This window comes from Melanerpes formicivorus, unplaced genomic scaffold, assembly GCF_026170545.1.
Source record: "Melanerpes formicivorus ecotype bairdi unplaced genomic scaffold, bMelFor1.0.p_v2 SCAF_1, whole genome shotgun sequence".
NCBI lineage: Eukaryota > Metazoa > Chordata > Aves > Piciformes > Picidae > Melanerpes > Melanerpes formicivorus.
This window is the reverse complement of record NW_027142353.1, coordinates 32,325,271-32,331,305: the sequence shown is the minus strand read 5'-3', so window position 1 is coordinate 32,331,305 and position 6,035 is coordinate 32,325,271.

Here is a 6,035-nt window from a genome sequence, read left to right as displayed (position 1 = left end):
CCACCCAACCAGGAGGAGGATGTTGATGAGTTATTCTATAGGCAGCTTAAGGCTGTCTCAAGATCGACTGACCTTGTTCTCATGGGTGACTTCAACTTGCCTGATATCTGCTGGGATCTTAACATAGCAGAGAAGTGGCAATCTAGGAGGTTCTTAGAATGCATGGAGGACAGCTTCTTATCCCAGGTGCTGCGAGAGCCTACCAGGGGCAAGGCTATGCTTGACCTCCTCTTCACCAATAGGGAAGGGTTGGTGGGTGATGTGGTGGTCGGAGGGTGTTTAGGGGCCAGTGACCACGAGATAATTGAATTCTCATTTGGTCAAGCTAAGAAGGGTAGCAAGAAGACCTCCACTCTGGATTTCCGGAGGGCGGACTTCAGGCTACTCAAGGAACTAATTCAGAGGGTTCCTTGGGATAAAGCCCTTAAAAACAAAGGGGTCCAGGAGAGCTGGTCCTACTTCAAGGAAGAACTGTTGAAGGCTCAGGGACAGGCTATGCCAATGTGCCGGAAGATGAGCCGCCGGGGCAGACGGCCAGCCTGGATGGTTAAAGAACTTTTAATGGAACTAAGGGAAAAAAAGAGGGTGTATCACCTTTGGAAGAGAGGGGAGGCAACCCGTGAAAAATTTAAGGATGTTGCTAGGTCTTGCAGGAAGAAAATTAGGGAGGCAAAAGCGCATTTGGAGCTTAGTCTGGCCTCTGCTGTGAAGGACAACAAAAAGTCCTTCTATAAATACATTAATAGTAAGAGGAAGGGCAGAGACAACCTCCACTCCTTGGTGAACACGGAGGGGAACGTTGTGATAAGGGATGAGGAAAAGGCAGAGATACTTAACACCTTCTTTGCCTCAATTTTTACTAGCAGGACAGAATGTCTTCCAGACAGCTGGCCTGCAGAGCTGGCAGAAGGAGCCAGGGAGCAGCATAGTTTTCCACTGTTCCAAAATGGGGTAGTTGGTGATCTGCTCAGCCGCTGGGTCCATGGGACCAGATGGGATCCCTCCTAGGGTGCTGAGGGAGCTGTCAGAGGAGCTGGCCAAGCCGCTCTCCATCATTTTTCAGCAGTCCTGGCTCACTGGCGAGGTCCCAGAGGACTGGAAGCTGGCCAACGTGGTGCCCATCCATAAGAAGGGCCGATTGGATGAGCCAGAGAATTACAGGCCTGTCAGCCTGACCTCAGTGCCAGGCAAGATCATGGAACAGGTCATCCTGAGTGCAATAACACAACACTTACAGGATGGCCAAGGGATCAGGCTCAGCCAACATGGATTTAGGAAGGGCAGGTCCTGCCTGACCAACCTGATCTCCTTCTATGATCAGGTGACCCACCTGGTGGATGTGGGGAGGCCTGTGGATGTAGTCTACCTGGACTTCAGCAAGGCCTTTGACACCGTCCCCCATAGCAAACTGCTGGCCAAGCTGTCAGCCCATGGCTTGGACAGCAGCACTCTGAGCTGGGTTAGGAACTGGCTGGATGGCTGAACCCAGAGAGTGGTGGTGAATGGTGTCACATCCAGCTGGCGGCCAGTCACTAGTGGAGTCCCCCAGGGATCAGTGCTGGGCCCCATCCTCTTTAACATCTTTATTGATGATCTGGATGAGGGCATTGAGTCTATCATCAGTAAATTTGCTGATGACACCAAGCTGGGGGCAGGAGTTGATCTGCTGGAGGGTAGAGAGGCTTTGCAGAGAGACCTCGACAGGCTGGACAGATGGGCAGAGTCCAACGGCATGAGATTTAACACATCCAAGTGCCGGGTTCTGCACATTGGCTACAACAACCCCATGCAGTGCTACAGGCTGGGGTCAGAGTGGCTGGAGAGCAGCCAGGCAGAGAGGGACCTGGGGGTGCTGGTTGATGGTAGGCTGAACATGAGCCTGCAGTGTGCCCAGGCAGCCAAGAGGGCCAATGGCATCCTGGCCTGCATTAAGAACAGTGTGGCCAGCAGGAGCAGGGAGGTCATTCTGCCCCTGTACACTGCACTGGTTAGGCCACACCTCGAGTCCTGTGTCCAGTTCTGGGCCCCTCAGTTTAGGAAGGATGTTGACTTGCTGGAACGAGTCCAGAGAAGGGCAACGAAGTTAGTGAGGGGCTTGGAACACAAGCCCTATGAGGAGAGGCTGAGGGAGCTGGGGCTGCTTAGCCTGGAGAGGAGGAGACTCAGGGGTGACCTTATTGCTCTCTACAACTACCTGAAGGGGGGTTGTAAACAGGCAGAGGTTGGTCTCTTCTCCCAGGCAGCCAGCACCAGAACAAGAGGACACAGTCTCAGGCTGCGCCAGGGGAAGTTCAGGCTGGAGGTCAGGAGGAAGTTTTACACGGAGAGAGTGATTGCCCATTGGAATGGGCTGCCTGGGGAGGTGGTGGAGTCGCCGTCACTGGAGGTGTTCAGGAGGAGACTTGACAGGGTGCTTGGTTACATGGGTTAGTTGATTGGGTGGTGTTGGGTGATAGGTTGGACGTGATGATCTTGAAGGTCTCTTCCAACCTGGTTTATTCTATTCTATTCTATTCTATTCTATTCTATTCTATTCTATTCTATTCTATTCTATTCTATTCTATTCTATTCTATTCTATAATTCCCTGTGTCCACCCACTGGGCTGCACTTCTAGACACAGGAAACACCCCTGTAGCAGAGGGCACCCAGCCCAAACTATGATAGTCGTGATGGAGGAATGCCCTTTCGGATCCACGGGGACCGCCGCAACTCCGCCTGCCAGGAAGCAGCAGGGGTGCCAAGCAAGAATGTCCTGCGTCGACACTGAGGTGTCCCCAAAGCCACGTTCCAGCCCCGAGCGGAGCGGAAGCTGCACCGCAAAGACAACAGGATGTGACTCTTATCACAGCAGCCGGCAGCCACCAAGGCGTCCCAGCCAGAGCCACCAGTTCCAAAGGGACTTCTCATCCCATGCAGAGTTCTGCCAGCAAGCAATTGCATTGGGCATGCTGCTGTTTTGTCCCCTACAGATCCTCAGTGATACCAACAAGAAAAACCTAGCCCTATCGTGAGTTGGAGAGCTCCACTCCTCCGCCTGGGACTGCAGCCATTGCAGCCAACAAGGCAGAAAGGGATGCTTAGGGGAAAGGCCCCTGGGAACCCCACAGCCACCTGCATCTTCACACAATGCTGCCACACCCAGATGGGATTATTCTGCTCACAGGGATTGGCCTTTGCCTCACCCTGATAGCCCTTTGCCACCAGATCAGACAGAGGAGGCTCCAGGTTAACAAGCAGGTGAAAGGGCTGGGACCCAACAAGCCTCTCCTATCATGGTCCAAGGGCAAGACCGCATTGGCCTCTGGGTTTGCCACCAAGAACAACCTTTAGCTCCGCTCTTGGCTGCAACCCAGCAGGCGCCGAGTGGGGGAGACACAGCCATAGCAGACCTTGCCATGAGTAAGGGATGGCTTTCTCAGCTGCAAAGAGAGCCATCCGGGAGAGTAGAACAGGCCAAGCAGCCTGTGATTGACACAAGCCCCATGGCCCTAAAGTCCCCTGCCTGGGAGGAGGATGGCCAAATGAAGGCTAACTGCAGTGAAGGCTGTGTCTGCAAAGCCCAAAGTCAACCAGCCTAAGATTCATCCTATGCTAGGAGACTGATCACGTGTCAATGAAACCAGGAGACATCTAAATTGGGACTGAAGTTGGACTCCAAGCCCTGTGTGCCAGCCTGTGTGCTCCCTGTCCTCATCCACCTCTCTGTTAGGGAGCAGCAGCTTTGCCTTGGAGGAGCCAGGGAGATGCCCTGTGGGATGCCCCTGGGCTCCATGTTGCCCTTCCCCAAAGGAAGAGGCAGCTTCTGTAAAGAGTTGAGCAAATAAAGCAGATCTACAGAGAATCTCTGTCCCTTGTTGCCTTCAGGGGGAGCATTGTGGGGAAGGATGAGGGAGGGAGAGGCTGAGGGACTCAGGGCCTTCTTTGCCTCAGTCTTTCGTTGCAGGAGCAGCTGCTTGCTGCATCCCCAGAGCTGGAGCTCAGATCCTGGGATGCAGGATTGCTCTGGGAATAGCCTTTTGTGGTTCTGCTCCATTTTATGGCTCCAGGGATGGGGCATCTACCACCTCTCTGGGCAGCCTAGGACAGGGCCTCACTAACATCTCTTCTACCTTGCATCTCCCTCATTGAGTTCTCAACCATCACCCCTTGTCCTGTCCCAAAAGGCCCTGCTCAAGAGTCTGAAGAGTCTGTCCCCACTTTTCTTCTCAGCCCCTTCAAGTCCCCTCCCTGCCCCTGCTGCCTTTACAAGGATCAGGCCAAGGCTCACATCTCCTCTGCTAGGGCTGTTTATGACTTGGCTAAAGGAATTGTTCTGTCACTCATTACCTGTGAGGAGAGACCAGCAGCAGCCTCTCCACAACCTCCTTTCAGGTAGCTGCCCAGAGCCATGAGCTCTTCATAGTTTCATAGTTTCATTCAGGGTTGGAAGGGACCACAAGGATCATCTAGTTCCAACCCCCCTGCCATGGGCAGGGACACCCCACACTAGATCAGGCTGCCCAGAGCCTCATCCAGCCTGCTCTTAAACACCCCCAGGGACGGGGCCTCAACCACCTCCCTGGACAACCCATTCCAGGGTTTCACCACTCTCATGGGGAAGAACCTCCTCCTCACATCTAGCCTGAATCTCCCCACCTCCAGCTTCATTCCATTCCCCCTAGTCCTATCACTACCTGAGATCCTGAGAAGTCCTTCCCCAGCCTTCCTGTAGGCCCCCTTCAGATACTGGAAGGCCACAATTAGGTCACTGCGGAGCCTTCTCTTCTGCAGACTGAACAGCCCCAACTCCTTCAGTCTGTCCTCATAGGAGAGGTGCTCCAGCCCTCTGATCATCCTTGTGGCCCTTCTCTGGACACATTCCAGCACCTCCACATCCCTCTTGTAATAGGAGCTCCAGAACTGGACACAGTACTCCAGGTGGGGTCTCACCAGGGCTGAGTAGAGGGGGAGGATCACCTCCCTCGACCTGCTAGCCACACTTCTCCTGATGCAGCCCAGGATCTGATTGGCTTTGCGGGCTGCAAGTGCACATTGAGAGCTCATGTTGAGCTTTTTGTCCACCAGCACCCCCAAGTCTCTCTTCTCAGGGCTACTTTCCAGCCAGTCACTGCCCAGCCTGGATTTGTGCCTGGGATTGCCTCGACCCAGCTGCAGGACCCTGCACTTGCTCTTATTGAACTTCATGAGGTTGGCTTGTGCCCACCTCTCCAGCATGTCAAGGTCCCTCTGGATGGCCTCCCTTCCCTCCAGCGTGTCTGCTGCACCACACAGCTTGGTGTCATCAGCAAACTTGCTGAGGGTGCACTCAATGCCACTGTCCATGGCACCCACAAAGATGTTGAACAAGACAGGTCCCAGGACTGATCCCTGAGGGACTCCGCTTGTCCCTGGCCTCCACTGGGACATGGAGCCATTGACAGCCACTCTTTGGGTGCGGCCATCAAGCCAGTTCCTTATCCATCTAGTGATCCACCCATCAAACCCATGTGTCACCAGCCTGGAGAGCAGGATGTGGTGCGGGACAGTGATGAAGGCTTTGCTCAGGTCCAGGTAAACAACATCAGTTGCTCGCCCCTATGTCACCTGCTCATAGAAGGCCACCAGGTTGGTCAGGCAGGATTTGCCCTTGGCAAAGCCATGCTGACTGTTCCCAATCACCTCTTCACTATTCTTTTGAGCGAGTAGTGACTCCAGGAGGATCTGCTCCATGATCTTTCCAGGCACAGAGGTGAGACTGACTGGCCTGGAGTTCCCTGGTTCCTCCTTCTTACCCTTTTTGAAGATGGGGGCAATGTTTCCCCTTTTCCAGTCTGTGGGGACTTCCTCAGACTGCCATGACTTTTGAAATATAATAGAGAGGGGTTTAGCAACCTCATCTGCCAGTTCTCTCAGTACCCGTGGGTGTATCCCATTGGGTCCCACGGACTTGAACACTTTCAGGTTCTTCAGGTGATCACAAACCTGATCTGCACTTGCAATGGGCAATTCTTCCTCCCCGTCCCTGGCATTGTCTTCCCTCAGCCTTCTTCAGTTG